This window comes from Carettochelys insculpta, chromosome 5 (assembly GCF_033958435.1).
Source record: "Carettochelys insculpta isolate YL-2023 chromosome 5, ASM3395843v1, whole genome shotgun sequence".
In the NCBI taxonomy this organism is placed as follows: domain Eukaryota; kingdom Metazoa; phylum Chordata; order Testudines; family Carettochelyidae; genus Carettochelys; species Carettochelys insculpta.
Genome location: NC_134141.1, coordinates 65,379,567 through 65,401,109, shown reverse-complemented (window position 1 = coordinate 65,401,109; position 21,543 = coordinate 65,379,567). Strand labels below are relative to the sequence as shown.

Here is a 21,543-nt window from a genome sequence, read left to right as displayed (position 1 = left end):
TCAGATACTTACCCAGCCCCTTTCCATCATGGTCTCATAGTCCCCTCTTACAGGCCAAAATATCTTTTCTCAAAGATGATTTGTCTCAGAACAGGGATGGTTGGCCTAAGGTCCCCTAGCCCTTAAGGACCGTATCTACACTGGCACAAAACTTTGAAATGGCCATGCAAATGGCCAAATGGAAGATTACTAATGAGGTGCTGAAATGCATAGTCAACACCTCATTAGCATGCCGCTGGCCACAGCTCTTCAAAATTGCAGCTTTTCACTCCCACATGGCTCATCCAGAAAGGGGTCCTTTTCGAAAGGACCCCGCCAACTTCAAAATCCCCTTATTCCTATCAACTCGTAGGAAAAGCAGCAATTTCGAAGAGCCGTGGCCAGTGGCATGCTAATGAGGTGCTGAATATGCGTTTCAGCACCTCATTAGTAATCTTCCATTTGGCCATTTGCATAACCATTTCAAAGTTTTGTGCCAGTGTAGATGTAGCCAAGGAGTCAGAGCACCCAGTTATATTTCTCTTCATGATCAACTTCTAAACTGTCCCTTGGGGCAGGATCAGGTCAGAGGGCTCCTTCAGAATAATAGAAAGGCAGGCCAAAGAGGAGACATAAATATAAGAAGAGGGCAGCAGGACCATTACAAGCAGCTGGGAGAGAGCTGGTTCTGGCAAACTGGGGCCAGCTGACTCCACTGCTGGCTTGATGGATGCCTTTAAAAACCCTCTATGGGTGGAAGATAGGACAAGACAGAGCAGGAGGATGGGAGGAGAGGCAAAGGCGAGACAGAGCAAGAAAACTGAAGTTGCGAGCAAAACAGACCAGCTTGAGGTCAGGAACAGTAGAGTAGGAAGTAGCAGGAATAGTGGCTGGGCTGCCTGCCTCAGAGACCTGTTACAAGTCCCAGTCCCTGGAGCAAAGGGGGAAGAGATTGAAGAGACTGAACTGAGCAGTGACCTGGGTAAAAGGGACCTTTGCCATGCTATTAATATACATTTTAGCCGAATTACTTCCCCAATTTGTATTATGCTGAATTTTTATATACACACACCTGCCAACTTCCTCTGCACCGAGGCAGTTATTTGCCAAGTTACATAAAATTTTCATACATTTGTATAAATTCATGAAGAGACATTCAGAAGCCTTGCTCTTCCTTTTTAAAGATATGCTGTAACAAATGTCTCCATGAGGGTAGAGCTACACACATTTCTGGACATTCTATTGTTTGTCACATATGGCATATAAATTCACTGAATATATTAAAATCATGCATCGTGCATTGCCCATTTGACAAGCAGTACGATGGACAAGATTCCTTGAGAATCCTTTTTACTTACCTGAGGGCTGATAGTTTTCATAATGAGGTGTATTAAGAAGTAAATTCCTCAAAGTTCTTCTCTCAATTACCAACACACCATTTTTGCCTGCATTCAGTTTTAGATAATTGTTCTTCAGAAAACTTCTAGTCATTTAGAAAAGCTGGAGATGATGCTTTTCTCATTTGACTTAAAAGATGTCAGGCAGGATATTGTCCAGGAAGTGCAGTTTCTTCAGCCCATATTGTCTCTCACCAGCTTCCTAGTGACTTTGTTTGGATGTTACATTCAATACCTCCTTCCTTTTTCCTCACTCATAAATAGATCCTCTTAGCTTAGCTGATTTCAAGTACTTTATTTGGTATAGGTTCAAGCTAACAATTCAATAATTGTCATTGCAATGCATGTATTTATTATTTGATGTCCAGAACATTGATTCAGAAGTCACACTTCTATCAGACCATGTGTCAATTTATTATTTGACAGGACTGTGACTACTTGGACTTACTTTACTAGAAACCTCTGGCCAGACAATTGAACCAAGAAAAATTATGCTACTTTCTTCTTTGAGTCTTCTGTATCATCAGTAGCAAAGTGACCTGCTCTCTTGCATTAGTTGCATCCGGTCATCTGGCTGGGCATTCAAAACCATGTGCATAGTTTATCCCAGAGGAAACATATTGAGGATCTTGACTTCTAATGTCAGAGGACTCACTGTCTTATGATCTGCCTCCTTTTACCATAGCTGTTTGCTACTTAAATCTAGATCTCTCATGTTTACTTAATTATTTCCTGGGCTTTAAATAACTTCAGGTTATACTGGAACAGCAATGAGATGATGTGGTAGATCACCCCCAGCACACACATCTGTGCTCAGGCATAGTAGTTCAACTGAATCCTGCCCCAGTTCCCTCCACCCAGGCATAAGCAAGCCCAGCTTTGAGTATTAAAGAACATGTTTTTTCTTAACTTAACACAAGTTACACTGTAGTATACATGACACCTTTCTATTTCATCTTCCTGGCTGAGGGACTTGGTCATTCCCATTCCATCTGTTCCCCCTTTTGAATTCAATGTTTATGGCATACAAACCATTTGGTTCCTTTCATCTCAGGTTTCCTGATGCTGTCTCTGTTGTTAGAGTCAATGGAAATGTTTCAAGGGCTGTCATAAATCCTGCACAGGCTGTCCACCCATTGTGACTCTCTTGCTAGAATCTTCCCTTTTTTTCGAGGAGCGCTTCATCTGAGCTTCTGGGTCTCATAAGCTCTTCAATGAGCTCTCTCTTTCCAGGATCCCCTTTTTTTAGGTTCCCTGCCCTTGGAGCTTGGCTTTCACTTAACCCACACTTCCTATCTTAGGAACACCAGTTTCTCTTTGGCTCAGGTTTCCTATGCTCCGGAGCTTTCTTTGACTTCTCAAGAGTCTTTGTCTAGATGAGGTCTTGAGCTTTTTAATCATATCCAGATGCTTCCCTGCCTAATAAACTACATCCCTGTTACTCAGTGAATTAACTGCTCCCAGGTGAACCTGAGTTGACTCATTCTATTTTGTGGAGGCTGTCAGAGGTAGGCTAAGACCCGGTCTCTTCAAAGAATTAGCTGTGGATTTGGGTGAAAGGAGCAATATGGCTGCCGAGTCAGGAGGGCCTACAGCTCCAGCATGGAGATCCTGTGGGTTGACAGGAATGTCTGAATCTTTCCTGCAAGACTTTCATTCAAAAGTAGGGGACAAAAAGGAAGAGGAGAAATAAGGTAAGAGGACACAAAGGCTGTGTCTATATGGCAGCCTAATCTCAAAATAAGCTACACAGTTTGCACTACAGAAATTGCATAGCTTATTTAAAGTTGATTTTGAAATAAGCTAGTTTGGCATGTGGTGCTGTCTGAATGGTGCCCCATGCCAAAGTAAAGTGCTAATTTGAGACATCCCTGTACTCTTCATGTAAGATGCCATCAGAGTGTGTCTATTATCTCAAATTGTTTCGGGGCAACGAGTATGTTTCCTAGATATGGGCAGCTATTTTGGGATACTGCAATATCCCAAAATAGTGCCTGCCATGTAGATGTAGCCAAAGAGATGTTGGGAGGGCTTCAGCAGTGTGAGGATACAATGAGGAGGTTATAAAGAGTAGTCTGGGACAATCCAGAAGGGCTGGGGCAAAAGGCGGTGATCACTGCTGAAGTGCTGATAAGAATTCGTGGAGTAAGAAGAGAATGGATTCGTGGGGAAAGAAGGAGATTTGATGAGCTCAGAATAGAGGCTGGATAAGTGTCTGATTCTGAGGCTGCAGGTCTGTTAAACATTCTTTGAGCGCTTCTGATGTCATCGCCTGACTGGACAGGAGGATTCTGTGATTTGTAGGGATACACTGGACAGGGCAGGAACGGGAGTTGGACTCTGAAATGTAGTGTGAAATGGCGACTGCTCCCCATACCAGTCACAAGGCTTTTTACTCAGTTACAGAAAGCTATTAAATTGGTTTAGCACAATTTGTTCTTGATCGTTTTCACCTGATTTTCTTCTATCTGTCTGCAAATTCATTGCTTTATTATTTGTTCCATTATCTTTCTGAGTACTGAAGTTAAGATGTGTGGTCTGTAATCCCCTGGCTTGTCCTTATTATCCTTTTTATAGATTGGCTCTATATTTGCCCTTTTCAGTCCTCTGGAATCTCTCCTAATAGTGGACGTGCAGAGAGATGAGAGGAGGACAGACCAGTTAGGGGATATAACAGTGTGTATTAGTTAGAGGCTCAGGTTTAGAAGCCTTTGTACCTGGCTGGTTGCCCAGATGACAGTCATTTGGGAAGCTTGGCAATGCTTACATTTCCAGAGTGTTCCCTCTATATTTAAAGAGGTGGTATGGGTGTTTTGAACAGATAAAGTGTCCGTGTGGGAAATATAGCTTACCTGGCAGAAACAAGATTGGGTGTGTCACAGGCAACAGTTGTGTTTGGGAGAGTAAGTGATCCAGGAGACTTCGATGTATTGGCTGGAATTTCAGAAGCCTGTGGACTCAGAAGGTTCAAGTGGGATGAGCAAGCAAACTGAAATTGTAAGTTAATTTAGGAGAAAAGTAGGATTACCATATTCAAACTTTCAAAAAAGAGGACACCCCTGAGAGGGAGTGTATGTATATGAGTATCTACTAACTCACGTATTAATGTGGTGTATAGTACATTAGTGCACTAAATTACTATATACTACATAAATATGACGTGAGTTGGTAGATACTGGTACAGACACACTCCCTCTCAGGGGTGTCTTCTTTTTTGAAAGTTCAGATATGATAACCCTAAAAAAAGAAGTCTCACTGGGGACCGGGGGATTTTTCAGAGCAGGTGGACCAGTAATGAGAGACAGAAACCGTCTATCTTGTCAGTCTGGTCCTGTGAAATGGTTGCTTCAGAAGAAACCTATGATGTGGGCTTCCATGGAAGAGTTGGTGTAATCTGGAAGGAGCTGGAGGTACTGAGGCATGCAGAGGGTAAATACAGCCATGGGGAGAGGAAGTGCTGGAGGCATATTCAAGTTTAATATGGGTTGAGTTTTGAGTTTTGTTGCTGTCATTTGAGGATGGGAGAGAAACCCCTGGTACAGGCAGAGACACTTTTGGGAGTAAAGGTGGGACAAAAGTATGAAGGGGTAAGAAGGTGTTGGCATGTATTTTATCTCATGATATGGTGGAAATGGTAAAGTGATTACAGTAGAGGGTGGGAGAAATTACACGGGACCAAGAACATAGTTCACTGGTTAATATGTCCAGGGCAGAGAATACCAGCAGTATCAATGATTGTGAAGATTTTGCTATAACTGTTGACTACATTGCTTTTTTTCATCTTTCTGTGTCTTTTGAGTTTTATGGAGGGACTTTTTCTGAGTGTTGAAGAGCTGTGTCTGCATCCACATTTTGTGAAGAGGACAGAAACAGAATGTTCAGTGCATGTAATGGACTCTCTGTGGAGTGATATAGTAAACATGTTATGGTATTGAGGAAGACAAGATTGATTTCTGCTTGAATTGGACTTTGAATTTTGTATTGAGGTTTTCCTGTCAAGGGAATAACAGATGAAAGGAAGAGGATGATTACACTGTCTTGTATCAGTATAGTCTCTGTTTTTGACTCTTTTGATGTCTGTTTTTGTTCTGTTATTCCAACTTTGTTTTTAAGGTGGTTGGAGTGTTTAATGAAAGATTTCAGAGTGCCATCTACCCTCTGACAAGCAGTTTTCTGGAAACTCTTCATTTGATACCTTTTATGGCTGAGTTGCCCCTCAGAGTTTCCTGTCTTCTGTCTCTAAACTCAGAGTTGTTTGCTAATTCATATGAATTTCATGCATGTGTTCCCTTTGTTCTCAGACTTTTGGGTCCTCTGATGGGAATATGTCCTCTTTATAATTTTATATTTTGAAATGTTTCCAAGGTATGGTAATTAATTACCCATCTATTACAGGCATTTTAAGGTATCTAACAAAATGAAACATACTTAATAGGAATACTTTTCAAGTTAGCTATATATTGAAAATGTCCCCAATGAGTATTTGTCACGTGGTTGGACTTTTATGTTGGGTCTGAAAGCCATTTTAATGCCTAGTGAGGCAATTGGCTCCAAATATTGTGGAAGCGGGCCATGTGAGGTGTCAAATGAAAGCTGATGATGCCCTGAATGAGTGTATGCTACTTATGTGTCTGTATCATGTTTCTAGGTCAAGTTACAGATTTTAGCTATGTAACTCTGTTAGAAAATGTTTCAGTGTTAAGCTTCAGAATAGGAGGTGTAAACTCAGCCGCAGCCAGGACATTGGGTTGAACAATAGGGTGGAAACTGGGTGTTCAGACACTGAATCCACATTCCAAATGCTTGCAACATGTCAGTAGATGCAGGCCAAGGGTCAAGTGTCCTGGGCTGAAACAAAGGAATAGGTCCAGTTCAGAAATTGGAAACTGTCGCCTGGGATTCATCCAATGGCAGTTTGGCATAACAGCTCACCTGAGTCAGGTGGAGGCAGACCCTCAAGGGACTAGGGGAAGAAGAAAGGGCTTTGACCCTGGACAGAACAAGAGAAGAGACAACAACAAGAAGAGAGCCATGGTGTGGACTTAGCAGCGTCCATCTTGGATCCTTTCATCTTTTGGGCTCCAAGAGTCCATATCCCAGCATGTGGACCCCAGCAGGCCAGATCTGCAATGCTTTGACAACTGAATCCATGTAACCTGAAATGAACTTTCAGAGATTTTCAAGAATCAGCAAATAACATGTCTGTCCTGCATTGGTAGTTATGATTGATGTATGCAAAGTATTCCTTTCACAATTCATCTCTCTAACCCTGTTCTTTTTTTTTTGTATTAATAAATCTTTAGATATTAGATCTAAAGAATTGGTGGGTGTGTTTGTTTGGGTAAGATCCAACTATATATTGACCGGGGTCTGGGGCTGGGCCCTTTGGGGTCTACAACAATCTGCGTGGTGTTGGGTGAAACAGGCTGAAGAGCCTCTCACCTTAAGTTGGGGGTTGTTGGTCTCAGCTGGTACAGGGTTTGCTTGTGTGGCTTCTGGCTGGCCAGCGGGGCTGGCAGAGGTGCTGTTGAGGCTGGTAGGATCTGCCTTAGTGAGAGGGAAATCCCAGCCTGAGGCTGTGAGTAGCCTGGATTTTAAGCAAAGATACCCTGGATTGATTTCTCTAGCTGTGCCCAGAAACCCCGTCACAGAATCACAGAATCATAGGGCTGGAAGGGACCTCAGGAGGCCATCTAGTCCAGCCCCCTGCTTCAAGCAGGATCAACGCCCACTAATTCATCCCAGCCAGGACCTTGTAAAGCCGGGACTTAAAAACCTCAAGGGATGGAGAATCCACCACCTCTCTAGGCAACACATTCCAATGTTTCACCGCCCTTCCGGGGAAGTAGTTTTTCCTAATATCTAACCTACACCTCTCCCTCTTCAACTTCAGACCATTAGTCCTTGTTCTGTCATCTGACACCACTGAGAACAGTTTCTCACCCTCCTCTTTAGAGCTCCCCTTCGGTAAGTTTAAGGCTGCTATTAAATCACCCCTAAGTCTTCCCTTCTGTAAACTAAACAAGCAAATCCCTCAGCCTATCCTTGTAGGTCTTGTGCTCCAGCCCCTTAATCGTTTTTGTTGTCCTCCGCTGAACCTGCTCCAGCAAATCCACATCCTTTTTATGGTGGGGCACCCAAAACTGGACACAACATTCAAGATGTGGCCAGTGCTGAAAAGAGGGGAATAACTACTTCTTTAGATCTGCTCAAAATGCTCCTCCTAATGCACCCTAGTATGCCATTAGCCTTCTTGGCTACAAGGGCACACTGTTTACTCATATCCAGTCTTATGCACCATAACCCCTGGGTCCCTTTCCATCATACTGCTGCTGAGCCAGTCAGTTCCCAGCCTATAACAATGCTTGGGATTCTTCCACCCCAGGTGCAGGACTCTAAACTTCTCCTTGTTGAACCGCATCAGATTTCTTTTGGCCCAATCCTCCAATTTATCCAGGTCCGTCTGGATTCTCTCTCTACCCTGGAGGAATCTACCTCTCCCCTTAGTTTTGTGTCATCCGCAAACTTGCTGAGGGTGCAATTCAGTCCCTCGTTGAGGTCATTAACAAAGATGTTGAATAACACCGGCCTAAGAACCAAGCCTTGCAGCACTCCGCTTGAAACTGACCGCCATCCAGGTATTGAGCCACTGACCACTACCCGTTGGGCTCAACCATCAAGCCATCTTTCTATCCATCTTATAGTCCAAGCATCCAATCCATATTTCCTTAACTTATGGACAAAAATGTTGTGGGAGACTGTGTCAAAAGCTTTGCTGAAGTCAAGGTATATCACATCCACTGACTTCCCTATGTCCACAGAGCCTGTTACCTCATCACAGAAGCTAGTCAGATTGGTCAGGCAGGAGTTGCCCCTGGTGAATCCATGTTGGCTACTTTTGATCACTTTCCCCTTTTCCAGGTCCTATTATACTATTCAAATTTAAATGAAACAAAAAACAAAAAATTGAAGACACAAAGGACTTACTGGGTAAATTGGTTTTTAAAGCTTATTTTCAATTCAAAAGACTAGCTGGGATTCTCCCCATATAAAAGCCACCAATCACAAACATTTGACAGGTATTCTGAGGAGAAATCACGTCTTTGGTGATCCATACTGAAGTAAGTGGGGGAGTATGGGATGAGAAGTCCAGGAACAGAAATAAAAACTAGTATCTCCCCTCCAGTTCTCTTGTAAAATTTTGAGTTTGTTTCAGCTGGAGAAAATGGAAAGTTAAAAGTGAGTTTTAGGCAAGGCCAATGACAGGGGAACTTATTATTCAGAAGTGCTAAATACTGAAAGCCACTTTAAGTTTGTGGAAACTGCTGGTGTCCCTTACAGTAAACCCTCTGATTAATGCAAGTTAAGCACAACTCAAAATCCCGCTCCCCCTGGCCCTGGCTCAACCCTCCCAGCCCCATGTGGCCCTGGTTCAACAACCCCTAGCCCCACTCATCACCTGCATATGGCTCCATCTCATCCCTCACCCTTGTGCCCAGCTCCGGCTCACCACCACTCATGTATGGCTCCGGCTCAACCACCCTGTCCCAGTTCAAAGCCCGCCAACTCACCACCTGAGCACGGCTCCAGCTCCACCCCCCATGCGCAGCTTCAGCTCAACCCTCCCCACCCCAGTTCAATCCCCCCATGGCGCAGCTCACCACCCCCACTTGTGGCTCTAGCTCAACTCACCCCCCACCCCTGCACACGGCTCCAGATCAGCTCCACCCCCTGGCCCCCTGCAGCCCTAACCCACCCCAGCCTTAACCCCCCTGACCCCCATGGTTCCAACCCACCACCAGGCTTAACTCTCTCCAACTGCCCCCCTCAGCCCCAGGACTTACCTTTCACAAGGAACTGCAGATACTCCTGCTGCTTCTGGCTGCAGAACGTGTGTTCCACCAGGGAAAAAAGCCTCCCCCAACTTACGAGAAATTCAAAGTATGTGAGGGTGTGTGGTATGGCAACGCTGGCATAAATCAAAGCACTTCTGTGCATCTGAAAATCAGAGCTGAGGTTGTTATGCTTTATTTTAAAAGCAATTTTGTCTCATAGTCACTCTAGTTAAATATTACTGAAGAAGACTATTGAAAAAAACCTCAAAGCCTTTATGAAAAGCATATGCTTCATGTTGTTTTCTAGTCACGACTCTGCCTGTGCGTGTTACTGCATTATGCATGACATAAAAATGCTGCAGTAAAGAAAGAACACGTCCACTCTAGAAACTTTACTCAACCTATGCTAGATTGTTCAAAAACCAGAGCAGTAATTACTACCCCACCTCTCAGCTCCACACATGGGAACTGACTGTTCTATAGCAAGCAGCTCCACGCTCGTAAGCTAGGTGGTTGAGGAGGCCAGAAAATCTGGGCAGCACCCGCGCTCCCTGTGGGGAGCCTCTGGGCAGCACCAGGACACAGAGGTGTCAACCAGCAGGCTGAGGAAACCGGGCCCCAGGAGGCAGCCCAGCTTGTAGCAGGGCAGGCTCAGCCTATCTGGAAATAGGGAGCCTGCATGGGAGGGAGGCAGCCAGGCTCTTGCTAGACCCCGCCCCAGCAGCCCCACATTGACAAACTGGCTTTCTTATCAATTGTATGGCTCTGTGGTGATAAAAACAACATGATGTCTACACAGATACTGTGTTGGCCTAACTACACCAACCTAAGCTGTACACAACACCTCAAGTTGGAGTTATGGCGATGTAGCAGAACAATGGTTCTCAAATATGGGTCTGGGGCCTCCAGGAGGGCCACCAGCCATGGCCAGCATTAGATAAACTGGGACCCAGGATAGAAAGCCTTCCCCACTGTGCATGTTGTGGATAGACAAGGAGTGTGAAAGATCAGAGTACCACTGTGCCTGATCTTCTGCTGGCATATGCTCTACTGTAATGTTTATGCTGTATTGATGGCTGAAGTTACAGCAGGTCTGCTATTGCTCTAACTTCAATGATGACTCAGTGGCAGAGGATCTGGCAGCCTCAATAAGTTCCCTGTAAACGCCATCCTCTGCCATGTTCAACTACAGCTTGAGTGCATTGGAGAACTGGGGCTAGTCTCTATAAATAGATGGTTTTTTGTTTTGTTTTATGTATCTAGTATAATTCTCAAGAGTGAAATCAAATATATTTCAAGCCAGGCTGATGATTTTAATTCTCTTTTGCAGCCTTTTTTTTTTTTTAACTTGGCCTTGTCTGGTTCAGAAGATACTGTCATCTTGCAAAACATCTGTTATTCCTGAGCTAGTGAAATAAAACTCTTTTGAGTTCATACAGCCTGCAGTAGCACAATGTGTCTCCTTAGTTAGATCATGATACGAAGTTTTATGCACATTTAGTTACATCCTGATTTCAAATATGAAATGTCAAGTCACCTTGGTTGTTTTTTTTTGTTTTTATAAATGTTAAGTGTGTAGTGCCAATCACTTCGTTGCCTACTAAAGCTATGTAAGACTCACTCCAGCAGTTAAAGGTTTTTAGTGTTTGGGCCCTTAAGGTCACATTCTCAGGAAATTTTTCACAAAATTAGCCATTGTTTGGGGTTCAGACTTTAGTGTTGACATACATAATTATAATGGGCTCTGCAAAGCCACGGGCTAGACAAGCCAGCGTGTTACATACCAGCAAACAATAAGTTCAAGGTAGTGGGTGCTTTGTCAGTAACTACTAACAATCAAGAGGCATCGGAGCCTGTAAAAGCAGCCTGATATCTGATGTTAGTCTGCTAATACGAAAAAGGCAGATAGTACTGTTGATTTCTGTGAAGTCTGTATGGTAGCTCAAGCTCCACACAGCAGATCTGTTGGATATTAACAGACATAAAAATAAATTAAAAGCACTTTTTTAAAACAAAACAATTTATTTGATATGCTAGCAAATATGAGCCACTGTCTCTCCTACATAGGTTATTACAACTAATGCACAAGGAAACAGCAAAGTTTAGGCTCACTAAGGCTATGTTTGCACTTTTCTAGTGGGGATCTGGTAGCTGCTCATCTATACATACGTAACTAGCACCTTTTAAGGAGGTGTGAATTTTCCTTGACGTAGACACCTTTCTACACAGAATGTCCACCAGAAAGTCCATTCAAACTGAAGTATAGGTAATGGCTCCTGCTGTGACTAACAAATATTGGTCATGGACATGTGAATTGCCTATGTGACTCCAAACGCTACCTTTACCTGTAATTTTCCACAGTAAGAAGAATGAAATTTCAAAAGGCCCTGGAAATTCCTCCTTTTGCTTTATTCCCACTGGTAACTCTGGGCTGTGAAGTTATATTAATGGGAACATTCTAGCAAAGGGACTGAGGAACTTCCAATGATTTGGAAGCCACCAGAGACTTCACTGAAGACAGCAAATTATTCCTTCACTGCTACAAGCCTGAGCCGAGAACTTTGCATTTACAGTATGTATATGATTCCTTTAACCAATTTTAATTCTCACCTTTCTTTCTTTTTATAGATAAGCCTATAGATTGGTGTGTATATATAGCGTGGTTTTTAGGTAAGATCTGAGATGTCCATGGACCTGGGTATGTGGCTGCTCCTTTGGGAGACTTGTTTTAAAGAACCACTCGTCTTTAAGTTCAATGATTTTGGTGATGATATAATGATGGAATGCCTAAGGAAAATGGTGTTATGACTTCTTGGTATCCATTGTGGTAAAGCTGAAGATTACATCTGTTGCTGGTTTGGTATATATCATGTGAGAAGACCCTCCCATTTTGGGATATATTTGCCCTACTTCTCAGCAGTTTGTCCTAACGTTGGTATTCTTGGTTGTGACCCATGAAGGCACACTTACAAATAGTTTAAAGGGAAATACACTGTTTTTTGGTTTTCCGACATTGGAAAAATAAATACTATGTCTCCTCTCAGAAAATGTTTTGTGGTAAGTGTTCCAAAAAAAGCACAGAAGGTGTTAAAAGCCCACATCCCACTATGTGTAATTGTTTCCATTCTCACGTCCTTAAGCACCATGTCAGAAAAAGGACCAACCTCCCATACTATTACTGTTTACAAGAAATAATTGGCATTTATTTAGCATCTAATTTTAACACCTTTGAAGGGCTACAACCTTGCCTCTGCAAATCATTATGTCCACACTATCAGCAGTTAGCTGCTTAACTACCTGTCTACAATTTGCAGGTTCAGGCAGGCAGGTTTCAGGCAGGAAGCCCAGTGGACAAAAAGGAAAAGGAAAAGGAAATTTATTTCTGGTTATAATAGTTCAGTCAGACTCTTCCTGTCACCTTAAATTTGCTGTTAAATAGCACATAGTTTGCTAAATCACAAGCTATCATCCAAGTGCTTTCTCAGCAGGCACATAAGACACAGGCATGGTTTATTTTTAGAAGTATTCTCAAACTCTAAATCCTGAGCTACTTCCATTAGGAAAAGTTAACAGCAAAACTGACAAAGTAACCTTCCTCCTCCACCTCAGATAGTTCTTAACAGCAAGAGGTCTAATCTTCCACTTGTACACTATGCAGTCCCTCATGAGAACTTCTGCAAACAAAGTTGAGAGACCCTGAGGTTATTTGACTCCAGTTTCAAAACCCAGTAACTCTTAAAAGGCTTTATTTCCTGATGACAATAATTTTGGTGTTGGTTTACTTTGACATTTATTCGTTTACCCAAAACTTCTGGTTTTTGTTATGCTTCTCCAAAGCCTATAGCTACACATTATACAAAGAACTGAAAGTTAGCTAGCAAGTGTGCAAAGTGTGCTAGCAAGTGTGCAAAGTGACTCCTGTTGTGTAAATATGTATACAAAACTTTGTGTCATGTAGCAAGGAATATGTCTTTAAAGCAGTCAGTTGGACACATACTAGAAGTTGCTATGAATAGGATATGAAGCATGCTCTTGCATGGTGTTTCCCAAACTTAAAACATCTGCATACCTCCTTTGGGACTTCGGCCTTATCGGCATTACCCCATCTTCCAGTGCTGTCACAGTGCTTATCTCCTGAATTTTAGCAATTTATTTTCTGTTGCACACCCCTTGAAATCCTTTCATGCACCACATTTTGAGGAACACTGTTCTAGCACAAAGTACTTTTTTGCCTCTTATATTGATAAGATCTGATTGACTCTCTCTCTTGCCATCAGCATTGCTTGACTTAATTACTCATTTTCCAAACTATAAGTTATAATTGCATTAGAAATGGACTTTGGGTGAAATTTTGGAACCGTGGAGGAAGATTATCAACTCCACTCTATCCCCTTTGCTCTTCTGCTGTGGTGCAACATCGACAGAAAGCTGCCTTAATCAGCAAGTTCATGAGTCACTTCTGAAGGGGCAACCCTTGAGTCGTATGAAGGCAGCATAGCTGATTCTACATCACCCACTCCTGCCGTCACGTAGCACTGGTTGTGGTGATTTATGCTCCAGCATCTCCAAAGGCATATGAATCCCCTAGAAGTTACATGAACTGGCCAATGTTTGTCCTCAAGACAGTGGGATACTGTTCCCCTTTCTCTGGTATTCCAAGCAGTGGTTCACCTTACCAAAAGATTTGTTCCAGAGACTTTATTTCCCAGATTCATTTCACCGTTTGTCATTTAAGGGGTGGAAACAAAGAGAAGTCCTGGAAACTTATAGACTAACAGATTTACTGGATCATAAGCTTTTGTGGACAAAGACCCACTTCATCAAATACCTGTAGTGGAAATTCCAGAGGCAGGTATAAATATACAGGCACATGAAAAGAAGAAAGTACCAATCAAGAAGAAAGCCGGAGTTAATGAGGTCAATTCAGTCAGGGAGGTTATGCCCCACTTCCAGCAGCTGTTGTGGAGGTATGAACACTGAGAGAGAAGAAACTGCTTTTGTACTTGGCCAGTCGTTCCCAGTCTTTCTTCAGATCTAAATTGATGGTGTCAAATTTGCAAATGAATTGTAGCTCTGCAGTTTCTCTTTGAAGTCTGTTTTTGAAGATTTCTGTTGCAGGATGGCTACTTTTAAATCTGCTACTGAGTGTCCAGGGAGATTGAAGTGTTCTCCTACGGGTTTTTGTAGGTTACTGTTCCTGATATCTGATTTGTGTCCACTTATTCTTGTACATAGACACTGTCCAGTTTGGCCAATGTATATGGCAGAGGGGCATTGCTGGCACATGATGGCATATATTACATTAGTAGGTTTGCAGATGAATGAGCCCCTGATGGTGTGGCTGATGTGGTTAGATCCTATGATGGTGTCACTGATGTAGTTATGGGGGCAGAGGTGGCACCAAGGTTTTGTTGCAGGGATTGGTTCCTGAGTCAGAGTTACTGTGGAATGGTGTATAGTTGCTGGTGAGAATTTTGCTTCAGGTTGTCAGGCTGTCTGTAGGCAAGGACTGTCCTGTCTCCCAAGGTCTGTGAGAGTGAGTGATCATTGTCCAGGATGGGTTATAGATCACAGGTGATGCGTTGGAAAGGTTTTAGCTGGGGCCTGTATGTGATGGTCAGTAGTTTTCTGTTGTTTTCCTTGTTGGGCCTGTCTTGTAGCAGGTGACTTCTGGGTACACATCCAGCTCTGCCAATCTGTTTCCTCACTTCCTCTGGTGGGTATTATAGTTTAAGGAAAGCTTGGTAAAGGTCTTGCAGGTGTTTTGCCTCTGTCTGAGGGATTAGAGCAAATGTTCTTAGTGCTTGTCTGTAAATAATGGATCAAATAGTGAGCCCTGGATGGAAGCAGGAGGCATGTAGGTAATCATAGAAGTCAGTAGGTTTCCAGTATAGGGTGGTGGTTATGTGATAGTAACTTATTTGCACTCTAGAGGGGGTAGAGGTGTTTTGGTAAAGATTTAGGTTTAGATTTCTTTTCAGAGCACTGCAAAAATCTGTTTTACTTGTCACAAAGAAGCAAAGTTTGAAAGATCTGCTAGATTCAAGGGATATGTTATCATGCAGGTAGAAATTAGGTAATTTTACATATAAATCCCATCTGTTTCATTTAGAAATTGTGTGAGCCACTCAGCTAGATGGGGCAGTATGGTCCATCAGCATTATTAATGCCTGCCTTTTCAGGATAGTCTTCTACGAGAGAGAATTGTATTTCTTCCAGAGAATAGAAAACTACTACCCAAGACAAATGGGTTCATTTCTTATGGTCCCAAGGACACTTTGTAATGTTCTTTCAGAGATCTCCCTGTGTCAAATGGATGTTGACTCCTGGGTACAAGCATTTCATTAGGTACTTCGCAGATTGTGACTATGCTAAAATATCTGTGCGATTACATTCCATTTCTCCACATTTTTGGGCTTACTATAGCTTCTTGGAACATCAAAAAAGCCTAATCCTATTAAAATATTGCTATAGAGGGTTTCACTTATGGGCTGGCAAACTTAGTGGACAGGCTGTGACAGGAGAGTCTTTCTACTTTTGAAGTCTTAGGGCAAAGGGGAAGTCTGGAGAACCCTGGACCTCTGCCTCTTCTGTGTCTCAGTCCAGGGCCAGGGCCCATCAGAAAGAAGCATGGAGTGTTAATTTTCCACTCTTAATGCATCTGACTAGCTTCTCTGGACCACTTCCTACCTCCCTGTTCTCTCAAGTTTGGAGCATGGTTACAAATCCCTAATCACCCACAGCAGGGAGTTCTCAATCACTTAAATAAGCATTCTCCAGCTCTCTTCCTATTGTCTGATTACTTTCCTTCAGCATGGAGTAGGAGAGGGGGAAGGGGTCAAGGCCCTTCTAAGGTTGCCATACTTCCAGGATTGTCCTGGAATATCTAGAAACTAAAGATTAATATTCAATTAAATATTATGCCATGTGATGAAACCTCCAGGAATACGTCTGACTACTCTGGGACAGCATACCTTCCTCTGTAGATTGCTTCAAATCCCGAAGTTAAAAAATGGCTTCTCCACTTTGCACAGCCTTCTCACTCACATCCCCTCCTTACTTCTTTATCCTTCTCTTCTTATTATGCTTTGCAGGAAAAACAGGTGCGCCTACTGTGTGTCACTGACACACATGACTACACTAAAATATTCATCATGTTTATGTAACTATGTTTTTACTACACTCCATTGTTCCACTTTTCTAATACTTTCATTAAGCCTCCTATGCCTTAAGATGACAGACAATAGCATCTATATTCTTTACAAAAAGACCTTTTCCCCACCAAACCCCCTGAATGGGGAACATTCCTTGCATTACTCTACAGGTAGTCCTGTTTCTTTAACATTACAGGGATTCCATAACCCATCTTTAAGCCTATCCAATAAATATAAATTCAAACATGGTGACCAACTAAAAGGCTAAACTTTAGTAGAGGGTAGTGATGCGTTACTCTCTAATTTGAGGCATACTTCACACACTCGTCCTCTTTGTTTTCTAGGTTCCCAATTCTTGCATTCCCTTTTAAATCCTTTTTAAACTAAGCGTTTAAAATATCTGTTTTCTCAAATAGCTCTTTAGGTCATTTCTCTATTTTAAAGCATTTTTACCTTTTATTATCTGTCATTTCATTGCCAGATATCCCATAAATACATGCTAGTACTTTGTTCATGCCTGAGCATACCCATTGTTGTCATAAACAGTATTTCATTCAGTATGTCACTCGTGCTTTGAGGTACTCCTTTTAATTGCCCCATATCAGATAATAAATCAAAAAAAATAATAGCTGCAGTCATCTGTACCTTATTCTTACCAATTCAGCTATCACAATGGTTACAAAAGAGACATCCCATGAGATTTCTTAACTCCAATCTCAAGTATGCAAAATTTCATCTTTAGATTTGTCAATATATATTCAACAATGGTGACCCCATTTAGCGTGTATAAACTCAAACTTTATCTGCCATGTAGGATGACTTCATTCCCCCTCACTTTATTAGATAATTTGAAATCCACATCTAGATATAGATTTTTCTGCCTCGTAGCTCTTGGTTTTAATCTCCTCTAATCCTTCCTTTTCACTCATCTCATCTCTTTTAACCCTAAGAGCATGATGGAGTTTATCATGTCAGTCTTTGTTTGGTCCACTTAATTCCCAACATTCCTCATATATTTTTCTAATATTCTTATCTGGGCCATCTCCCTTAACTTTAGCCTGAAGTACTAGACTTAACCTTTTCATTTTGAAATTGGCATTTCTCTAATGGCTTCCTGCATTAGCCAGGGTGTAAAGAAATGTACCATATTCAGTTTACAGTGGTTGCATTTCAATTGACTAACTTTAAAAGCTCCTCTCCGAATGTGGAACTAAAGGCTTGATGTCCACAACATACGGCTGATTATATTAATACTGTATATAGCAACATCAATTTTTTTACCTGTTTCATCACTTAATCTCAGCAACACTTTTAAGTAGATTAACCCCCGCTTTACTTCACTTTGTAAAATTTCCTATATTACTCTTCCAAGAAAGGTTATCATCAATCACACGCTGGTCTGAGTATCCTTTTAAGCATACTTTCCACTTGAAGCATCCTCTGTCTCTGCAAATGGACATGGCCTTTTTGGTCCAGTACTGCTCCTTTTCTTTGTTAGTCTCTGTATGGAATCTGTAAATGCCATCAAAATTGCATACATTTACTGCTTTTCATATTAGACAATCTGTACGGAGAGAGGGGATGATTATAAGAAAAAAAAGTGTGTTGTGAATCAAATGCAAAAGGGCTGTTCATGGGTGCTTGGTAATTTGACATGGAGAGAGCAGCTTTAACTTTTGTTAACTTTTTAACTTCAATCAACAGTGAGAGAATATTTTCTCCAACCAACAGAATGTTTCACTGGACAGAGTAGCACCTGTAGAGTACAGGCACAGTTCACATAATTGATAGGTACAGACAGCAAAATGGCTGATTTTTGGAGTCTGTACAATGTGGTGTGAGGGCCCTGAACTAGCAGGTGTTACTATATTTGTCAAAATTAAGCAATAATGATTATGGACTTGTTTGCCACCAGAAAAACGCAGTATTGTCAAAATGTGACAAAATCCCAAAGTAATCACAGCAGGCAACGTCCCGTAATTTCAGATTCTTTTTGTCCTTTGAAATGCTGTGCAATATTCTTCCCCTTTCATTTGACTTGGAGAAGTCATTATGACAGTTTCCAGGAGTAAACCAGAGAGAATCCTAACAGTTTCAATTGTGAACAAACGGAGCTGAAAAGTTTAAAGGTAAACTGTACAGTCAACATGAAAACTGAACTAGTTGAAAAACTGCGTTGAATGGATACAGGGCCTTTGGCAGCTGAATTGTCTGTAAAAAGACTAGCATATTGGTGACATAATAAATAAAAATAATGCTCCCAGTAACAGCCTATGGTTGTCATGGAGACAGATAAACTGATCATTTACTTTTTAAGTAATTATTTCCCGGGTCTTTTTCCATTATCTAATGTGTTCCTCTGAATTACATAATTTTTGTGAGCTCTCTGATACCATTGTTCCTTTCCAGATACTAGATAAGTGGAACAGTCTGCACACATTTCTGGGGTTAATTCAAATTTCATGTAAGTTTTGCATTTATTTTTGAAGACCTCCTATTCCTCTTATCCCCAAAGCTCTTCCTGCTCTAGAGCCACATATGACACCATTCCTTCTTTTCCTTAATGTAGAAAAGTTCAGTATAAAAGCTTGGCTGCTGAAATGATTTGGAGAGGCGGGGGAGACGGGGGGTTTCATGAAGAAAAGAGATAGTTACTGTCTTCTGTATATAAACTTCACCCTGTACAGAAAGTGCAAGCTCCAAGGTGTTACTTAAGAGCCCCATAATAATCTAAGCCTGGCCCACAGGGGATTTAGCTATTACAATGCTCAGAGCTAGCTTTTAAAAGATATTTAGGCTCCGAGTGGGATCTTCAAAAGCACCTAGGCTAAAATACATTATTTGAATGGGTGTTAAGTACCTAAATTCTCACTAGATGCAAGAATATAGGTAGAGATCTGGCCTTCAGCATCTAAGTTTCATAGCTGGAATTGATTGAATTTTTTTTTCTCGCCATCCCCACAGCAGGAGGTTGACAGGAGGAACTCTCCCATCAACCTCCCTTTCTCCTCATGACAGTGAGGCATATCAAGGTAGATGATAAAGCCATAATGGTTTGATTTAGCGCATCCCCACTAGGTGTGCTAAATGGAACCCCTGAAGATTGACCGCGATGAAGTCTACACTTACTGGAAAGTTGACATATCCTAAATCTGGGCCTGTGTCTATCTCTGCCCGCAATCCACACTTGGGAACTATCTCTATGCCTATACTTACTGCAGGTTTGATGTGCCATGATCAATGTGCTGGATTTCGATTTTGCTGCATCAGTGAAGACATGGCAAAATCAATCTCTCTGGACTCTGCCATCAACCCTGGTACTCCATGCCACCACGTGGAGTAAGGACAGTTGGCATGAGCCCCAAGAGTCCTAATCTACACCAGGTAACAAAGTCGATCATGATACATTGATCCTATCTATACTAATGGTGTGGCTAGAATTACGTATCTGGAATTGACTTGGATCAGACAGTTTAGATACCTAAGCCATTCTTGCAAGAACAGTCTTATGGCCCTCCCTAATGCCACACAAAACAGGGAATATTTAGCCTTATGGTTTCAGAACTCACCTGGATGTGGGAGACCCTGATCAAATTCCCTCCTATGCCTGATCAGGAGAAGGGATTGCAGGAGGTCACCTGCAAACATCCTAGGCAAACATCCTCACCACATCCTCCTTTTGAAGCTATTCCGCTTTGAGTACCTTTAGTCCCATGGCTTTCAGGTTGGGACTATACAATCATTTCCATCTTTTTTCTGGGTCAATAACTAGTTATCACAAAGCATCTCTCAGATTTGCAGTTCAGCTGGCTCCCTGTCTACTGTGCTGCTTTTCATAGAAGTCTCTCTCTCTCTCTCTCTCTCTCCCCCCAGTCCTCTCCCTACGCATTTATATGGTTCCTGAACACCTAACTCATGCTTTGTGTATTCCAGTGATGTTAAGGTGCCTTTAGGCAAGGATCAGCTTGCATGTTGCATACTTACATGTTTGTGTCTTCAGGTTTCAGAACCCAAATTCTCAGTTGAAGACAAAAGAGCTGCATTATTTTACACCAGCAGGGAATCTGGACCATAAGCTGACTTTTTACTCACCCCAATACAGAAAACCCACACAAGCCCCTTATGCTGTGTAAGAGCGTAAGTGGTACAGAATGTATTTTGTGTGAACTGTGTACAGGAATGAGTGACATTTTTTTCTTACAGCCCAGGTACCTCCAACTTTTAGTATAAAAACTGTTTCAAATCACAGCTCCTTTGAACACCTTTCTTAGTATTTTCCCATCTTTTTGTTTTGTAACTAAAATATTTTTAGAGCAATGATTTGATTCCTGTGCCCTAGAGAAGTGTCTGTGCTTTTTCATGCCTAGACCAAAGGATCAGCCATTGGATTACATCTCTTTTTTTTCCAAGCTATCTTCTAAGGAAAGGGTGAAGCTTGGAGGTTACGCAATAGGGAGATATCCAAGCGTGTCTTCCTGGGTTTTAAGTGAGGCGGGGGGCTTTTCTACTTGATGGCACTATCTCCTAGGGTCAGGGAAACTGTAACCTTGGGGAGTTTTATTTTTAAGGGGGACCTATAGAGGCAAGGTATATTTAAGGTTTTTGAAGGCCACCACTTTCTGCACCCAGAGTGTCAGAGTGGGGAGGCAGTCCTGTCATGTTCCAAAATGGTTATTTTATTTATTAATATTATTGAAATTTCCATAAGTTTGGATTACATTAGACAAGCTGGAGGCAGGGAGCCTGCTGACTGCAAGTGCAAAGAGTGGGGCCCAACATAAAATGTTTGCTCACCCCTGAGCTACATTAAGGTTGGATTTTCAGTACACTGAAGTGTCATATTTAAACCCCAGAACATGCTACCATTTTTTCAGTGGATTTTCATCTAGCTATTTCCTGTTACTTCCAGTAAGGGGGTAGAATCAAAATTGCTGTTCAGAAGTTGTTCTGCCATGGTATACAGTGCTTATTAAGCTCCAATCTCCTTGAGTCCTTGACCTCTATTCACTTAGTCTTATTAAATAAAATTAATATCTAGGGTAACACCATTGTGTAAAGTGGTGATGAATTTAGCCATTTATAAATAAACATTATTGTTTAGTCACTTTTAGCTTAGTCATTGTTTAGCACTCCTAAACAATTAAAACCCAGTTTGGAGAAATGATTAATTTTTCACTG

The 21,543-nt window shown here is 41.9% G+C and overlaps 1 protein-coding gene across 15 annotated transcripts in view; it reads left to right on the top strand.

The window, feature by feature from the left end:
* Positions 1-3,590: 3,590 nt before the first annotated feature.
* Positions 3,591-21,543, top strand: part of FER (FER tyrosine kinase) — a 443,173-nt gene continuing 425,220 nt past the window's right edge. For 6 of the 15 annotated variants that reach the window (XR_012645737.1, XR_012645738.1, XM_074995248.1 and 3 more), the window contains exons 1-3: positions 4,193-4,373; positions 4,655-4,786; positions 11,573-11,783. The gene's annotated coding sequence lies outside the window, so the exon portion shown is untranslated. Of the gene's footprint in view, positions 3,610-4,192; positions 4,374-4,602; positions 4,787-11,572; positions 11,784-11,840; positions 11,882-21,543 lie in introns of those variants that run through there. The other 9 variants (XM_074995254.1, XM_074995253.1, XM_074995251.1 and 6 more) reach the window with 9 other exon arrangements.